We start from the raw sequence: 19,293 nt of genomic DNA, 5'->3' as shown, positions 1-19,293 counted from the left end.
AATAGGAATGGTTTAAAATAGAAGAGTGTATGTTCTTTTAAAATAGGAGAAAAAGCTGTGGATATTATGTATCTTTTGAAATAGGTATTATATTTTTCTTTAAATAATAAATCTGTGGTCATCTTTTAATGCTGAACTCATCTAAGTAATGGTTTTATTATTATTAATATATGTTTAAGAGCAGGACAAACAATTTTTGTAGCCATTTGCAAAAATATTTAAAAATATTTAAATTTGGACCTGGATTCAAATTTTGCCTTCAAATTTTAGCTGTAAAATAGTTAAAATTTCATGACTGCATTTCCTTTATCTTTAATACTTGATTCAGTAGCAATCCACTTAAGAGTAATGCTAATGAGCACCAGTTTACAAGTTAAAAGGATTGGGTGAATCATCCCAAATTCAGATCAACCCTGCTAATTTGTGAACAGGTTTTGCTGAATAGAAGCTACATGTTTCTTTATATTGAATCATGTTATATTTTGATTCAGGCAAAGCAGACTCTTTTCTACTGTAATATACCAAAAATCACTTTAACTGGGGGATTCAAAGGACTGATCTTGAACCATTTCCCCTGCAACATGAGTTTTTACCCCTCCCAATGGAAATCTTAACAAAAGTAACTAAACATTCTTCCAAAATCAATCCAAAATGTTAAAACACTATTGGTACACACTTTTCTCTATAGCTAAAATAATATGCAAGCACGCAAAAAAATTAAATTGAGAAAATGCATCCACTTAAAAATAAAGGAAGTGAATATTTTACTAGACAAGAAATAGACATTTGTTTTCTTATTTTGTTTCTTCTTTGTTTGATTTCAGAAAGTTTCTTATATCTGTCCTTTGGAAAAAAGACAACAATTAGCGGGGCTAATAATATGCTGGTTGGTTGCCTAAAATATTTATTAACACTATCTTCCTTAACGTGCAGTACTAAATTTTTATTCTCAATCCTGGCTAGAATGCAATAAGAATAATCAATAAAACAAAAGACTTTCAGCTTTGAATTACACAGATGTTTAGGTCCAGTTCTTTCTCACCCACAACTTTATTTGTAGAAATTATTAAGATCTATACTTCACAGAAAATAACTTTAGTCCATAATCAAAGCTGCTTTCAGTATTAAAAGGGTCCACTTGTCCTTTTCTTCTGCCCTTATATCACTAGAAACCTGCCATAAGCACTTGTTGCTGTGTGAACATTTCCTCCACTTCTGGGACTTAGAGAAAAAATTGCAGCTCTCTAAGGAGGGGAATGCTGCTACAGAAGGGATCACCCTGGCTCTTTACAAATAGTTATGTAATTTCTTCTGCCTAGTATATCTTGATACACTGCAGTTAGAAGTTTACTGGAGTTTTAACCAGACCAATCTTTTAAAAAATATGAAGAACTGAGAAATAAATCAGATTTCAATTTACTTGAAAATTTGTCTATTTCTAAATTTGTTTTCTTAAATTTACTTATCTCATTTTTACACTCCCTGTATCACTGTTATCTCTTAACCTGTCCTATTTATTCCTGCATTAGAAAATGTTTAAACTGGTCCAAATTTTTTAGAAATTTCATATCTTTAAAATGCTGATAATAATAATAAGACATATTTCCAAAAGTAATACAGTCAAAGAAATAAACATTCACACTTTTTGTCAAAACTAAACAACATTTTAAAATCGATTTTACTCAAGAGACTAAAAATTATTTGAGTCTTATCACTGCGATCCCTTAAGAATTCTTCAGGAGCGGGTGGTTGTCCCACATGCAGATAAAATTACACAAGATCTCAGGGGATAAGGAGAGAGTTCTTAATCTTGCTCTGCTAAGAAAGCAAATGTAGTAGAGAAGGAGCAGCCTGGACCAAAATCTCTGGAAGCAAAAGAGGCCTGGAACTTCTTCTCCCTCTGCCTGTACACTATGAAGTATTTTTTTAAACCTAGATCTGCCAGACATCTTTTGAGCGGTGATCTCCAAACTTGGCAATTTTAAGACTTGTGGATTTCAACTTTCAGAATTCCCTAGGCAGCATGATTGGCTATGGAATTCTGAGAGTTAAAGTCTTAAAATTGCCAAGTTTGGAGACCCCACCCCAGGGTTGAAATGCTCCTGGTTCGGACCTGATCACGCGATCCGGTACCGATGGCGTCGGGTGGTTCAGAGAACCAGTAGCAAAAATCCCTGCACCCCCAATGCCCAGCTGAGCTGCGCGATCATCAGAGGTTTTTTTTTTTTTTTTTACTTTTAAAAATATTTTTCTTCGGCGAAAAAACACTTTTAAACATAAAAAAAGCCTCTGATGATCACATGGCTCAGCTGGGATCCTCAGAGGCTTTTAAAAGCATTTTTTTCTGCAACCTCTTTGATCCCAGCTGAGTTGCCTGATTGTCAGAGGCTTTTTTTTCTTTTAAAGGCAACAAAATGTTTTTAAAAGAAAAGAAAAGCCTCTGACGATCAGGCAACTCAGCTAGGATCGTCAGAGGAGCCTTTTAAAAGCATTTTTTACAACCTCTTCGGCCAAAGAGGTTGCAGAAAAATGCTTTTAAAAGTAAAAAAAAAAAAGTTGGCCATGCCCACCCAGTCACATTACACCCCCCCCACCAAGCCACACCCACAGAACCCACACCCACAAATTTTATATTTCACCACTGCCCCAACCCACTTTAGATGGCCACTAATTCACTGATAATAGCAGCAAATAAGCAGCCAGTTCAAGACTGGAAAAAATATAAAGTTTTTTCCCATCAGCTTGAATAATGATTATGATGTTTGTGCTGAAGAAAAGGCAATTATGCTCAGTACTTTGTTGAAGCACCTTTGGCAGCTATTACAGCCTCAAGTCTTTTGGGCTATGAGGCGATAAAATTTGTGCACCTGGATTGGGGGATTCTTCCTTGTAAACCGTCTCAAGCTCAGTCAGTTTGGATGGTGACCATCAGTGGCCAGCCATTTTCAGGTCCCTTCAGAGATCATTCAATAGGATTCAAGTCACGGCTCTGGCTGGACCACTCTAGGACATTCACAGAGTTGTCCCTAAGCCACTCCTGTGTTGTCTTGGCTGTGTGCTTAGGATTGTTGTCAAGTTGGAGAGTGAATCTTCAGCCTACTCTGAGGTCCTGAGCACTGTGGAACAGGGTTTCATTGAGGATCTCCCTGTCCCTGTCCCTGTTCACTTCCCCATCATGACTGGTTTTGAAAATCTCAAAACAGGACTTTGACAAACTGCTGGGAGCAGGCATATATAGGGGATAGAAGAGCCTGTGGATCGTTTTTTGAAGCATAATTGGAGAAACAGATGTATTAGAGAAGTATTGTTCAAACAGCTTGCTGGCTGTGGAATTCTGGGAGTTGAAGTCCAGACATTTTAAAGTTGCCAAGTTTGAGAAACAGTGCATTAGAGGACGGACAGCCACGTATGAGGAGTTAGAAGACGAGTCAGACCACAAGCCAGAGGCTACCCATATATTTATTTATTTTTATTTATTAATCAAATGTATATACCACCCATCTCACTATTTAAGTGATTCTGAGCTGCATATTTATGTATTCCACCTGTATCTCACCTTTCATAAAAATGTCTTATAGAGGATCGATAAAAAGCAAACAATGAAATATCAAATAAAAAGCAAACAATGGAATAAACCTTTTTTTCATTTCACCCAATTTGACTCTTATATTCTGACAACAATATTAAATGTAAAGGCATTGAAGTGTAGATGCACATTTGAAGGACTTTTTAAAAAATCCATTGAATATCATATTTACCCATGGCCCGCCAGTATGTCATAGTATGGTTTATTCTCTACAGGTAGTTCTTGTACTACAATCATTCATTTAGTGACTGAAGTTACAACAGGCCTGAAAAAAGAGACTGGTTCGCACATGCCATGTGATCTGTCTATTGCCTTAGCTATGAATAAGAGCATTCAAAAAGTTTTAAGTCTCATCTCTTTTTATTTTATTGTGGCTGTGCAAATGATTGAGAAGCAAGTTTTCTTGATACTTTTACCATAATTGAAGATTTTCCTTGAAATATTACACAGCTCTATATTTCATCACTGAAACATTTGGTGAAATTAAAGCAATTTGTATTTCTATTAATATAAGTATAATACTTATATAAGTAAAAGGAACACAAGGATTCTGAAACGTGAAGAAGCAGCAAAAACCTCCAAACTGAAAGACCTAAGTATTGAATAGTAGAACAAAATACATATTCTTTCTGTCTCATGTTTCTGCCGAGGACCTAATCTATTCCAGGCCCTAGAGTTATTATTCAGTTTTGAAAATCTGCAAATAAATAACTGTCACGGGGGTGGGGTGGGGGCAGGGGTTTTGGCCCATCCAGGCTTACATTTATATTGTTCTGTCTGCAATGACAGATGGAATTTCAAAATATATATAAATTAGTTCAGATTGTGAACTTTTCTTGTTTTATCATTCTTGGAATAAATAAATAGCATGGTGGTATCTCATTAAATCTATGCATCTGTGTATCAACTTTTTGTTTCTTCAGTGTTCATCCAACACCTTTGGCTTATGTTTATTTTCTCACATTAGCATTTTTAAACCACAAGAAAGACAAAGGAAAAAAGCACACAGAAAATATTTTTAATTGCTCATACGAAATATTTGCCATTCATCATCTCTCTTTATCAGCAATTATGCCTTCACTAATTTGAATGTTTATTTGATAAAAAATTAAGACATTCTAAGTACTTACAGTACATTATCTAGATTTCTCAATCTGCCAACAGTTCAAAGGACTGATTATTGGACAACCTCTATATATCTGCATGGAGGAATTCCCAAAGTATAGTTCCAGGCTGCTGAATATAACAAGAAGCATGTTCTGTTGCTAGGCACTAGGCAGCTTCCTGACAAAGTAAAGGCACACTTTGTCTAAGGTGGGGTTTTTTGTTTGTTTGTTTACTTTTGTTTTTGTTTTCTTTGCTGGTCAGGGAAAACTGAGGGATTACTTATTTAAAATGTTAAATTCATTAAAATCTAGAGGATTTCTAGTCCAATTCCCTGATCTCCAGACCTTTCGACGCGAGCTGAAAACATTTCTGTTTCATTGCGCAGGACTGGCCTAATGGTTTTTTAAATGGGGTTTTTATTGGTTTTATAGTATCCAGCCAATTTTGAATTTTCTCTTTTTAAACTGGTTTTAATTTTTGTATCAATTGTTTTATTCTGGCTGTAAACCGCCCTGAGTCCTTTGGGAGAAGGGCGGTATAGAAATTTAAACAATAAATAAAAATAAAAAAAATAAGGAGATACCGTATATACTCGAATATAAGCCGATCCGAGTATAAGCCGAGGTCCCCAATTTTACCCCAAAAACTGGGGTAAACTGGGGACTCGAGTATAAGCCGAGGGTGGGAAATGAGGCACCTACCGGTTGGGGAAACCCTCCCTCCCTCAGCTGAGAAGGCTGGCGGCTCCCCCGCCCCGCCCTCTCACTGCACCGGCAGGGCTTCCCCGCGCCGTCCGGTAAAATGTGAAAAAAAGAAAAAAACAAAAAACTCGAGTATAAGCCGTATATACTCGAGTATAAGCCGAGGGACTCAAAAACTCGAGTATAAGCCGTATAGACCCGAGTATAAGCCGAGGGGACGTTTTTCAGCACAAAAAACGTGCTGAAAAACTCGGCTTATACTCGAGTATATACGGTAAAGCTTGCATAAAATTGTATTTTATTATCATTTCCTTTAGTGAACTGGGACCTCTTAATTAACTCAACTTATATGGCATATAAATAGTGTCATTTAAAACACAGTATTAGAAAATCCAATGAAAACCCCAAACAGAAATAGATATGAATCCTGAGAAGATCAACTTTGCACAATGAGTTCTGCAGGGCAGAAGACATAAGCTTTGTGGCTTTTTGTTATTTCCAAATGAATTCCAAATGAATATATAATTGAAGACTAATATATTTTGCTTTTTTTCTTAGTTTCTTGGCTTTTCTTAGTTTCTGCAAACCCTAGAATTACAAAGATTGTGATCATATTATGAATGAGAAATTTCATTTATCAATAGAAGACAACCCAGAGCAGCCTAGATAAAGCAGGTTATTTTCAATCTTCAGAACAGTGTCTATCACTTTTTCAAGATTTATCAGCTTTAAAAGATTACCCAAGCAGTTTGGTTGTAACAAAGTCTACCAGAGCTCAAAAAAATACTCATCAATACACTTCATATTGTAAATACCTATGGATACCCTTCATATTATACTATGCAAAATCAGGCTCTAAATTCAGAAGTGCTCTTAAATTTGTCTTGATATAAAGAATAAATATCGCCTTATATTACATTTAATGACAAGCAAAGCTTCTGCTAACCTGCTGCTATAAATACTGTACCACATTGGCTCTCATACTGTTTTTATTAAAATCAATTATAATTATTTTGTAGTAGTAAAAGGAAGAATTGGAAGTGGTAGAGATTAGATATTTTATTTGACACTCAAGCATTGTGTTACATTTCATGAAGATACAAAGAGAAGTACGTAGAAATCATACCATTTCATTTAGCTAATCCTAATATTCTATACTTATGACAAATATGAATATCTGATTACATATTTCAGCATTAAATTTTTTGCCAATGTCCAGAGTTTAAGATTTTTTCCCAGCCCTGCTACCTGAGGTCCACATAAACTATAGATATCATGAGACTAAACCTGGAACTTTCTCCATGCATCATGTTATCCACTTAAAAAGACAAAGAAAAGAAATGACATGCTATTTATATTACATTTTTTTCTAATCTCTTTGAGAAAAAGGGAAGTCACGCTAACAGAGAAAGAGTTATTTTTCAGGAATGTAGCTATTTAGGAGTTGAGACTAGGAAAAATGTCATAGGAAGCAAATACTCTACTGACTGAAGTGTTGCGCAAGAAGCTTCTTAGAATTTCTTCAGAATTTTCCTGGTTAAAACCAGTTTGTCTGGGGATGATTAAGTTGAACTGCTGCTCCCTCTGAGGCTTTTCCATTTTCCTAAGTATCTTTAACTCCATGCTGCAACTAGCAAGGTCCAACTAATACAAATATCCTTTGCATGTTCACAATTCCTGAGATTCATTGGGAGAAGCAGAACATTATTTCTGAAATATTTCTGTGAATTTGTTTTAAAAGTAAAAGTTCTTAGAAACTGAAGTTATTATAAGGTTTATTTACTAAGGCAGGCAACATTTATTTACTTCCATTTTAAAACTTCTAGGACTATAAACCTCCCCAAAACTGTTAATTATATGACGTATAAAAGAAAGACCTTTTAAGAAGATAAAATACATTACAGGCATTATGTGTTTAGTGGGATAGTTGGGACCAGTGGCTCAGTCATTAAACAAAGCAGTGAAAAAACTTGTGACCACAACTGTGCTCACAAATTTCCTTGCTTTACAAGGTAAGAATATGACTGAGAACAGCTGGTGAATCCAAACAGCAGAAATTTCTGAGGAGCCGAATAAAGGGACAAGTCTTATAGCCTTTTGTAACGGTTACCCAGATACTAGGATAATTAACAAGAAAGAACTTAATGTCTGGATTTACATTCATTAGGTTATATAGAAGGGATTATAAGAGAGTAAGCAAACAAACAATGGGGCATACAAATTGATTGTCTGGTACGCTTAGGAAGAAACCAGAGGTGGGATTTACTTATCTTCCCTACCGGTTTGCAAATGTGAGCTTGGCCTTCTGCACATGCGTAGTAGGCACACATTACGTCTGGGCGGATGGGCGGAGCCTCCCACAGTCGCCACTACTGGTTCGCCCGATCCAGAGAGAACCAACTGAATCCCACCACTGAAGCAAACCAAACTTCAGTGTGAAATTGGTTAGGGTCTTGTCAGTGTCAGGCAGCCAGAGGGTTCTAAAGAACTAATTAAAGTCACAGAGCTGAGGTTGCTAACTTCTAGTTAGAACTTTTTACAGACATGCTGCTGAAAAAAACAGCTCAAAACCTTATAACCTTATATAAACAATCTCTCTGCTCTAAGAAGAGGGGGGGAAGAAAAGGGTCTGAGAACTACTATAACTAAGGACTATCTAAACTTCTTGAATATCTTCATAAATGACTTAGATGAGGGAATAGAAGGGGAACTAATCAAATTTACAGATGACACTAAATTGGCAGGAATAGCCAACATGCCAGAAGACAAGCTCAGGATCCAAAAAGATCTTGACAAATTTGAACAACGGGCCCTATGCAACAAAAATAATTTTAATATGGAGAAAAGCAAAGTTTTACATTTAGGGAGGAAAAATCAAAGATATAAGTACTGATTAGGTAAGACCTGGCTCAAAAACAGTAACTATGAAAGGGGCCTTGGAGTCCTAGTGGATGATCACTTGAATATGAGCCAGCAGTGGGCAGCAGCCACCAAAAAAGCTAATACAATCCTGGTTCATATAAACCGAGGCATAGAGTCACAATCACATGAAGTATTATTATCACTTTATAAATCCCTAGTAAAACCATGCCTGGAATAGTGCGACCAATTTTGGTCACAAAAATGATGTTGAAATCCTGGAAAAAGTTCAGAGAAGAGCAACTAAGGTGATCAAAGGCCTGGAGACTAAACCATATGAGTAATGGCTGCAGGTTTTGGGTTTAGCTAGTTTAAAGAAGAGAAGAATTAGGGGCGACATGATAGCAAGAGCAAGAGCACTTAGACTTATACGCTGCTTCACAGTGCCTTACAGCCCTCTCTAAGCAGTTTACAGAGTCAGCATATTGCTTCCAACAATCTGCATCCTCATTTTACTGACCTCGGAAGAATGGAAGAATGAGTCAACCTTGAGCAGGTGAGGCCTGAACTGCCAAACTGCTGGCAGCCAGTGATCAGAAAAAGTAGCCTGCAGTACTGGATTCTAACCACTGTGCTACTGCAGTATTCCAGTATTGCAGTATTTCAGTATTTGAGAGGCTGCCACAAAGAAGAGGGGGTCAAATTATTCTACAAAGCACCAGAGGGCAGGACAAGAAACAATGGTTGGAAACTAACCAAAGAAAGAAGCAACCTGGAATTAAGGAGAAACTTCCTAACAGGACAATTAACAGTGGAATAGCTTGACTTCAGAAATCATGGCTGCTCCATCACTGGAAATTTTTAAGAAGAAACTAGACAGCTATTTATCTGAAATAGTATAGGTTCCCCTGCCTGAGCAGGGGCTGGACTAGAAGATCTCCAAGGTCCCCTGCAAGCTGGGTTGTGTTATTGTGTTGTGTTCTGTTGTGTTCTATTCTGTTCTTCTTGAATATTCAATATCTTTGACTTATAACCAGTGACGGGATTCAGCTGGTTCGCACCAGTTCAGCAGAACTAGTAGCTAATTTTTTGTTGAGTTCGGCTAACCAGTTATGATGAATCTGTGTTTCCTGGAACATATCTGGTTTTCATTCAACTTCCAAAGCTGACAGCAGGAGAAACAGGGAGGTGAAAAACTGGGGTTGGAGGAGAAGCAAAAAGCAGCCACCTTCCTGGGACTTGTGGAGGGGACAACTGAGGAGTGAACCTATGCAGCTGATTCAGAGGACCCAGACTCTGACTGAGACAAAAGGAAAGGAGAACCTTTTCCCACTGGGAAAATAGAGGGAACAAGATGGGTGGTGGGTAGGCGAAGAGCAGAATTAAAAGGCGGGACAGATTTCGGAAGGAAGTCATGTGGAGAAGGTACATGCACCAGTGAGAAAAGAGCAATAGGATGAGGCAGAGCAGAGGATTCAAGCAGAGGCTTCTGGAGAAGCAGCGGCAACTCCCAGTCAAAAGTCACTAAGGCGGTCGTGTGAACTTCGAGGTTCCCTCCCAGTGACTCTCTTGGCCCCACTCACTTTCAGCCTCAAACTTGGTGAGGCTCAAATCCACCAGCATGCTCAGAAGTACAAATCTCTTTTGGGAGGAACTTAATGGTCATTGCAATGGAAGTGGGCGGAGTTACAATTTCATGCTTGAGGTGCATATGGAAAAGCACTTGGTTATTGCAACTTGAACTTAGAGGAGAAATGCATCAGACAAAAGTTTCTGGAAGGCGATTTGTTAGAAATCTGAACCAGCCATGTATGTATGATAGATATGCCACCGTGTTAAAGTGCCAGTAGATGCTAGCCTTCCCTCCAGCCAGCCTGGGCAGCTACTGGAGAGAGATGGGCCATTTCAGTGCCTGGCAACCAGATGCCATTGCTTCTCCCAAGCATTTTTTGCTAACCTGATTTCCAGCTCTATCGCGTTTCTCCATCACATTTCTTACCATCGTGTGCAGGAAAACAAGTTTGTGGGATTAAAAAAAAAGTTCAATCAATCAATTCCAACTTCCCACAAAATCTCACGAAGTTGGAATTGATTGACTGAACTTTTTTTTTAGTCCCACAAACTTGTTTCCCTGCACACAATGGTAAGAAACGCGAAGGAGAAACGTGATGGAGCTGGAAATCAGCTTGGGGGAAGTAAAGACATCTGGGCGGTGGTGGGTGAGGCAAGCTCTACGGTGCAGTGCTGCACTGCAATGGAGAAACGGGCAACAGAATGGCTGGCACGAGAGAAAAAGGAGGCCACTTTCCCTCTTTCTTCTCCCTGCTCCTCCTCCTTTCCTTGTGCCGGCCGCTCCATTTCCCTTTTCTCCACTGCAGCGCAGCACCCTGAATCCACTTCCCTCCCTCCACTTCCCCCCAATTTTTACCTTCCTGCGTGAGCTCTTAGGAGCATCAACTCCTTGTCTCTATGATAACACCCCACTCGTCGTTCCTTAGAAACTTTGCCTCTACAGGTACATGAACACACTTGTAAGTGGATCATAAGCTTTCTAACAAACAGGAAACAGCAGGTGAAGCTAAGCAGAATAACATCAGATATCTGTACAATTAGCAGAGGGACAACCCCTCCCCCAAGGCTATGTGCTCTCCCCACTTCTCTTCTCTCTGTATACCAATGACTGCATCTCCAACGATCCATCTATTAAACTACTGAAGTTCGCAGATGACACAACAGTGATCGGTCTCATTGAAGACAATGATGAATCCACATACAGACGAGAGGTTGAAAAACTAGCCTCGTGGTGCGACCGGAATAGTCTGGAACTGAACACACTTGAAACCGTAGAAATGGTTGTAGACTTTACGAGAAACCCTTCCATACTTCCACCTCTTACAATACTAGACAACACAGTATCAACTGTAGAAACTTTCAAATTTCTAGGTTCTACCATATCGCAAAATCTAAAATAGACAACTAACATCAAAAATGTCATCAAAAAAGCACAACAAAGACTGTTCTTTCTGCGCCAACTCAGAAATCTCAAACTGCCCAAGGAGCTGCTGATTCAGTTCTACAGAGGAATTATTGAGTCTGTCATCTGCACCTCTATAACTGTCTGGTTTGGTTCTGCAAACCAACAAGACAGACACAGACTTCAGAGGATAATTAAAACTGCAGAAAAAATAATTGCTACCAACCTGCCTTCCATTGAGGACCTGTATACTGCACGAATCAAAAAGAGAGCTGTGAAAATATTTACAGACCCCTCACATCCTGGACATAAACTGCTTCAACTCCTACCCTCAAAATGACGCTACAGAGTACTACACACCAGAACAACTAGACACAAGAACAGTTTTTTCCCGAACGTCATCACTCTGCTAAACAAGTAATTTCCTCAACACTGTCAAACTATTTACTAAATCTGCAGTACTATTAATCTTCTCATCGTTCCCATTACCCATCTCCTTCCACTTATGACTGTATGACTGTAACTTTGATATTGATATTGATTGTTTCCTGATTGCTTATTTGTGTCCTATGATTATCATTAAGTGTTGTATCATTTAGTGTTAAATTTGTACCCTATGACTATGATTAAGTGTTGTAAGTGTTGTACCTTGATGAAGGTATCTTTTCTTTTATGTACACTGAGAGCATATGCACCAAGACAAATTCCTTGTGTGTCCAATCACACTTGGCCAATAAAATTCTATTCTATTCTATTCTATTCTTAAAGGGGCCATGCCCAGAAGGCTGAAACAGCTGCAAGATCAATGTGCAAACAAGCACCCCTGCAAACAGCCTTTTGGTGGAAATTTAACAACCAGTTTGCCCACGGTCAGGTCAGCCAGTGTGGGAGGCTCGTACCGCATGTGCAGTGCAGTGCAGCTGGAGGACGGGGATGGCCCATGCCTCCCTGACCCTGCGCGAACTGGTTGTTAAATTATTGGAATCCCACCACTCCTTATAATCATTTGTTTAGTGGTCATTCGAAGATACAATGGAACTGAAAAAAATGGCTTATAACTAGTTGTCACATGTACAGCTGATGCAGCATCCCCATGGTCACATTATCAAAATTTGGGTGCTTGGCAACTGGCATATATTTACAAAGGTTGCAGTACCCCAGTATCCCATCAGATCAATTTTCCACCTTCCCAACTGGCTTCTGACAAGCAAAATCAATAGGAGAAGCCAGATTCACTTTATGACTATATGATTCACTTAACATCAGCAGTGATTTAATTAACAATTTGCTTAAAAATCACCTTGCTTAGAAATGGACATTCTGGTCCCGACTGAGGTCATAACTCAAGGACTACTTGTATTTTCAATTTATAAACTGGTTATTAAAATGTTAATAGTAACAAGGCTAGAAAATGAAATACTGACTTTTGCTTTTGTTCTATCTTAAAGCTCTGGGATACACTTCAGTACTTGGGGGAGGATGAAGGTTTATCAAATCAGACACAGAGATACCACAACAGGAACTGAAAAAGGAAACAACTCTCCATAAAGAACAGAATCTAAAAAATGAGCTAGCCTTATAATCATGAAAAAAATGTGTAAATTAGTCTACGACCATAATAAAAATTACGACTTAATCTGTGAATAAGTGCCATTTATTTGGTATCTTGCTCAGAATCCTTGGTCAACATTAAACCATTAAATGTGCATTTTGTTTATTCTCACACATGCTTTATTTCTGTTACATACTGCTCTTATTTCCTTCTGCAATGATCTTCAACATTATATCCACCAAAATATTTCATAATCAAAGTTTATTAAATTTGTCACACACTGTTCTAAATCAACAAACACAGTCAACTTCCTTTCTCAAACACATACAGTATATTTCTCAATGATCTGCTGAAGAGCAAAGTTTTAGCCTGCATACTCTTTCCAACATGACACCATTTTTCACTTTTCAAATTTTGCTCACTGTCATATTTCATATCCTTTCAATCACAATACTAAACTTAGTTGTTTATATATATTATTACAAGTAGGATTTGTGTAACAACCAGTATTGGGACTGGAAACTCCATTGCTAAGTAACATGTCTGTAAGTAAGACATCACATGACAATTAACTAATAACCTTAATTCTGCCATATTATCCTATTATTATTAATAATAATAATATTACCATCACTAGTTGTTAAGCAAGGCATCACAAGACTGAGATTTGTGATTTTACTGCAGGCTTTCCCATTGATTCTCTTTGTTGGAAGCCAGCTGCGAAGTATAGCAATCACATGACTGCTGTTTTACATACTTTCAAAATATATCTCCTCTACCTCTTTTAATCTTAACTGTCCCTTGCTCCATTTGATTAGATTATTTGCACTTTCTCTTCTTGCTATGCTCATTATAAAATGCATTTTTCTATACTTTTCTTATATTCATATTTTTCATCAATCATATACAGTATCATATGCAGTAAATCTATAGTTTAACTAATCTTAGTTTAGCAAGTTCCTGGCATAATGGACACAATTACTTCCTCTACTACTTAATGTGTCTTGTTTGAATCTACTAGATAACTGCCTGTGATATTACATCTGTTTCTACTAGTGCTGTAGAGCCCCACAGAAATTTAAACGGACATTCATTGATTGATTGTGCCAATCAGAGAAGCATTTAACTTCAACAAACACCTATTTTTCTTATCAGTCCAATAAGCTGAGGATTTAGTGTGTGATTTCTTTTCTCTTCCACAGCATCTTTCACCATCATTTTATCAAGCATATTTTTTCATATTTCCTACCAGCATAACTCCACATATTTCTGTAGTATTTTATAGAACTCTTTTCACTCTGTTCTAAACAATTATCACACAATTTTCCTTATGACCGCTTTCAAATCATTCTTTAGTTGTTACTTTAGCTGATAACACCTTTTTGTATAGAAGTCACATTTTCTCGTCCTACAATTATTTGACTTTCACTCTTGATTATTTTCTTTCATACCCATTTTGCCAAGATTCAGCTTGACACTAGAAAATAATGTTCTGCACGCAGAATCTCTTACTATAGTCTTCATTAACTATTCCAGTTTTTCACTGTAAAATCAAATTAACCATAGTAGATTCATTATCAAGTATATGTACACATATGCTTATATTTAAATCACTTATTTTAAATAAGAGTTTTCCTAAAGAGATAATTACCCCAAATAATTACCACTCATTAATTCTTGCATCTGAGTGGCAGGATTACTTTTTATGGACTCTCTCATCTCAATCCCATCCATCCATCCATTTCTGTCACCTTACAGGATAATTCTGCAATTCCATCTAGATCACATTCATTTGCAATATTATACTATTTTTGCCAAAACCCATTCCCAGTTTTTATTATTATCATTGTTGTTATTGTTATTATTGTTGTTGTTGTTATTACTACTTTCTGGAACACAATAATTTATGAATTTCTTCTTTTACAGCATCCTCAGCAAACCATATTGCATCAATTAATGCTTTCTGAGATACATGTTAGTCTTTATTTAAATGCATATTTTGTTCCATATACAGTATGTACTCACCCACTCCACAAAATCAGACAATAATCAGTCAGCCTTAACTTTGGTTTCACAAACACGCAACATAACTATTTTCCTTTCTTTCATTTAATTAATACATGAATTATTTTGGGATCTTGCCCACATTCCATAGTGGACTTCAACTCCCAGAATTCTTCAGTCAGCCAACCTTGAGAACTTGAAAATATGGACTTCAACTCCCAGAATTCTTCAACCAGCCAACCTTGAGAACTTGACTATAGTGGACTTCAACTCCCAGAATTCTTCAGTCACTCAACCTTAAGAACTTGAAAATATGGACTTCAACTCCCAGAATTCTTCAGTCAGTCAACCTTGAGAACTTGTAGAATAGTTCTCAACTATTAGAATATGTGATTCTACCACAACTAGTAGAATAGGTTACAGACTTTACTGTCTATACACTAATGCCCAGAATAAAGAAAATATTCATTCAACTTTTATAACAAAACAAATATGATTTAACACCTATAACAAAGTCACAGTAAAATAGCAATTAAAATATAAATTCAAGAGAAACAGAAGCAAGAGGAAAGAATAATATTACCCCTATCTGTTCAAGAATCCAAGTGACTTAATTTGGTGATGCAGAAAGGGTCATCTGGATTAAAACTAGAAGTAGAGTAAATAAAAGCAATATGGTTTTTGGCATCTAGTTTGATAGATGTGGAGAAGATGCCTTCCAAAAGCAAATTCCAGATTGTTCAAAGAAGTATGAAAAAAGAGTGATAAAGAACTTTATTTACCCAGAAAAGCTATGGTTTTCTTGGAAATCGATAACTGTCAACTTATTTTTTCAGATAATAGATGAAGGAAGAATCAGTGAACCTTGACTTAATATAATTAATAAGGAAGACTTGGTTGAAGAAATGAAAGTAGCAAGAACAATGAGAGAAACATGAGTTGAATAGAATAGAATAGAATAGAATAGAATAGAATAGAATAGAATAGAATAGAATAGAATAGAATAGAATCCTTTATTGGCCAAGTGTGATTGGACCACAAGGAATTTGTTGTGGTGCATATGCTTTACATTACATTACATATTTTAGTGCAATAGAATGCAATGTGCAAATTTCTGACTTCAAGTACTCAACTTCTGAGTGCTTACTGAAGGTTGAATTTAAGCAAAAGTAGGTAAAACCAAAAGAAAGATGGCTGAGAATGATAGACATTCTACTGACAGAAATGGGTAGTTGTTATTAACAGATATTAGCACCACTTCCAACATTTCATTATGGCTGATATAACCATGCATTTGCAGTGGAAGAGCAATTAATTAATATGCCCTTCTACTTATTCACAGCCTTGAATTCCAGAATGGTTTGGGAAGTCCTTTAGCAGCAGAAGCCTATCCAGGAATCAGATCATGCAAACTGGAAGGTCTCTTAAATCATCCGAGATATGTAGAAGCAATTTCCAATTGATAAAACAATGCTCTTTAATTTTTAAATAATATTTAATTTAATAAGATCCAATTTGGTCTATGGTTAAAACACCAAGCTAAAACCCTGGAGACTGAGTTTTAGTCCCTTCTTAGGTATGAAAGCCGGCTGGGCCAGTCACTCTTTCCCAGCCCAACCCCCACCTCACAGGGTTGTTGCCCTGGGGCAAATAGAGGGAGGAAGGAATATTAGATATGTTCACACCTTGAATTATTTATAAAAATAATAAAGGCAATAAATAAATAAATAAAATGCTGTTTGTGTGTGCATTTAGCAAGCTGAAACAATCCCAAACCTTGTTAAAACTCTTCACATGTAAGGGTGGGAATTCAGAAGACATTTGTACACCTTGTTATGGATCAGCATGACATCTGACCAGTGGTGAAATCCAAAAAAAACTACTACCGGTTCTATGGGCGTGGCTTGGTGGGCATGGCATGGGAAGGATACTGCAAAATCCCCATTCCCACCACACTCTGGGACCAGCCAGAAGTGGTATTTGCCGATTCTCCGAACTGCTCAAAATTTCCACTACCGGTTCTCCAGAACCTGCTGGATTTCATCCCTGTATCTGACTAAATTTAAAGTAAAGATTTCCTTTCAGATGTCAATGTAATGAAAATCAACGAGTTTCCTTAATTTTCCAAAGTTGAAAAGGATGAGCTAAGACTGCGTTAATCGGATACTCTGCAAAGCATAGGGGTTGGACAGCTTTAGCCAAAAAATCCAATCCATTCCACTTGTCATTAAAATATTACATTTTAGCTGTTTCAATAAAGTTCTTCATGCAAGCTTTTGACTGCAAGTATGTATTGGTCACTTTTATTCACAGGAGATGGTGAATTAATGTTTCACTAGATCTTCCTCTGGAGCTCTTGGCTTTCTTTTGGCAATGGCTGTGATTATTTTCAAGTCCCTCTAACATTTTATTGCATTGGATTTTAAAACATTTATGTACAGCTAGCACTTCAATATTTCGGATCCTAATAAGCTGTAATGGGAATCACCCTTTCAACTGAACACAAATTCCTTTTTTCTCCTGGCTACATCAAAAAACAAATTTCTACACTAATTTACTAAGAAACCATGATTAACAAAATTCAGACCTGCAAACTGTTGTTTTATAGGTGGCACTTAGACCCTAAGAAATTATCATGTATGTATCCAGATATGCAAGCGAAATGTTGGAGATGTAATTGTGATGATGCTACATATTTTCATATTTGGTGGACTTGTAAGAAGATTAAGGCTTTTTGGATAAGGATCTGGTGGATTATACAAAATGTTTTGAAAAAGAAGATAAAGTTCCTACCGCAATTTTTCTTATTGGAAATTATTACGGACTGTACAGTAATTGAGACTAAGTTGATTTTAAACTTAATAACAGCAGCAAGACTACTGATAGGACAATACTGGAAGAAAAAAGAGTTACCTACAATAGAAGAATGGATATTGAAAGTTGCTAATTTGGCTGAGATGGCTAAAATCTCAGCCTTTTTCAAAGACACTACACAAGAAAAATATCTAACTGAATGGAAAAAATGGATTGAATATACGCAAAATAGATATCAGATTAAGAGATATCAGATTGCTTTTGAATGATTAGGATGTATTTATCTTTGATTTGTATGGGGGAAGTTAGGATTTAAGAAGAAGGGGAGGATTATAATTTGTGTTAGAAAAAATTTAGCGAATGATTGTTTTTTCTTTTGAACTATACCTTGTGTTTGTTCTGGGAAGTCGGGGGGAGGGAGGAGGGTGGTTTTGGAGGGAGGGGGGAGGGGATGGAGTGGCAGGGGGAGGGGGGAAAGGGGGGGTGAAAAATTTTGTAAAAACTTTTTCAATAAAAAAAATTTCAGACCCGCAAACTGTTAAACCAATGTCAAATAGTGCAGTTAGTTCTGAAGTGGTTAACTACTGATTTCCAGCTCAGAATAAATAGGAAACTATTGGTAATTGAAGATAACTGATTTGCTTGCTTCTTCACATGTAGGGAAGAATAAAAATTGTATAGGTGCAGCCAAAATATTTTCTACACTTTTGAACTACTAAAGCAAAACAAGATTGTCTGAATGCAGTTGTAAAGATATAGCTGCATCCAAAACGTATTTCTTCTATATAACCCAGTGTATAAGTATTAGAGAAAAAAACTTACTTACATGTAAAATTAGTTGAGATACCAAGCTCGTGAGTTCATACAAAACATGTTCATTTTTGTAAAAGCAAATGATTATGCTTTTGATACTTAATCACTTTTAATTTTGAAGAAGAAACTTTATAAAATGTTGCGTCTTCTAGTTACTCCTTATGATCAAAACATAAAAACAGGAACAAAGGGGCTAATATTCCAGATAAAAAGGGATACTTCTCCCATTCTATAGAGAAGTTGTCATGTTCAGTAATATTCTTATGTCTCTGAGCTCAGCATTCACAAATCCACAGGCTTCTCTCTAGTGCATAGATATGATTCATTTTCAAACAAGGCCAAATAGCCTACACATGTTTAGTCCAGTTTTGATCAGTACTGTGAGCCCTTTGAGATAGACTAGGTCAGGAAAGAGACCTTGCTTGAATACTGTAACTCTATTGTTAAGGGGATAATAATGGTTTGCTAAAAGCCTGATACAATTTCCTCCCTCTCTCTCCCTGCTCTTATAGTAAAGGGAATCAAAATAGAACCACCTAGTTATTAACATGGAAAATATTGTTAGGTACAAAGCAGGGGTGAAATCTAAAAATTTTCCCTACAGGCGTGGCTTGGTGGTCAGATGACTGGGTGGGCATGGCCAATAACAATAAATAATAAAAATAATAAACAAAATACACAAAACAATAAGAGGTACTAAAAACCAACTTTCACACTTTACATACACACAACACAACACAACTGACTCACACACAATGTAAAAACAGTTGTACTTCACCCAAAATGGCCCCTGCAACAAGCAGGAACCTCACACAGCCACAAAAAGCTCAAAAAACAACTTTCACACTTTACATACACACAACACAACACAATACAACTGACT

General features: G+C 36.9%; 1 protein-coding gene across 6 annotated transcripts in view; it reads right to left on the bottom strand.

Moving 5' to 3' along the window:
- Window positions 1–19,293, bottom strand: part of IKZF2 (IKAROS family zinc finger 2) — a 132,231-nt gene that overhangs the window by 59,667 nt on the left and 53,271 nt on the right. The gene's annotated exons all lie outside the window — the stretch shown is intronic.

This window comes from Ahaetulla prasina, chromosome 1 (genome assembly GCF_028640845.1).
Source record: "Ahaetulla prasina isolate Xishuangbanna chromosome 1, ASM2864084v1, whole genome shotgun sequence".
Lineage (NCBI taxonomy): Eukaryota > Metazoa > Chordata > Lepidosauria > Squamata > Colubridae > Ahaetulla > Ahaetulla prasina.
Note: the sequence above shows the minus strand (reverse complement) of the source record. Positions and strands in the feature narration are given on the sequence as shown.